The following is a 219-nucleotide window of genomic DNA, read 5'->3' on the forward strand; positions in this document are numbered from 1 at the left end:
TCCCTTGGCGGTCAGGGCCAGACTGAGCCACTGCGACGCCATAGCTCTGATGCCTCAGTATCGTGGTGTCATGCCGAGGGTCTCAGCCCGCCCAGCTACAGGTCCAACTACAGTTTAACTACAGTTTCTTTGTCATTCAACTGTAGCAACTACTGGGTTCCGTAGTTTTGCGCGTATTTTCCCCTTGTTCCATCCATCTCATGAATAACTAAACTTTGT

Source organism: Frankliniella occidentalis, unplaced genomic scaffold, assembly GCF_000697945.3.
Source record: "Frankliniella occidentalis isolate FOCC.00 unplaced genomic scaffold, Focc_3.1 Scaffold51, whole genome shotgun sequence".
Taxonomy (NCBI): Eukaryota; Metazoa; Arthropoda; class Insecta; order Thysanoptera; family Thripidae; genus Frankliniella; species Frankliniella occidentalis.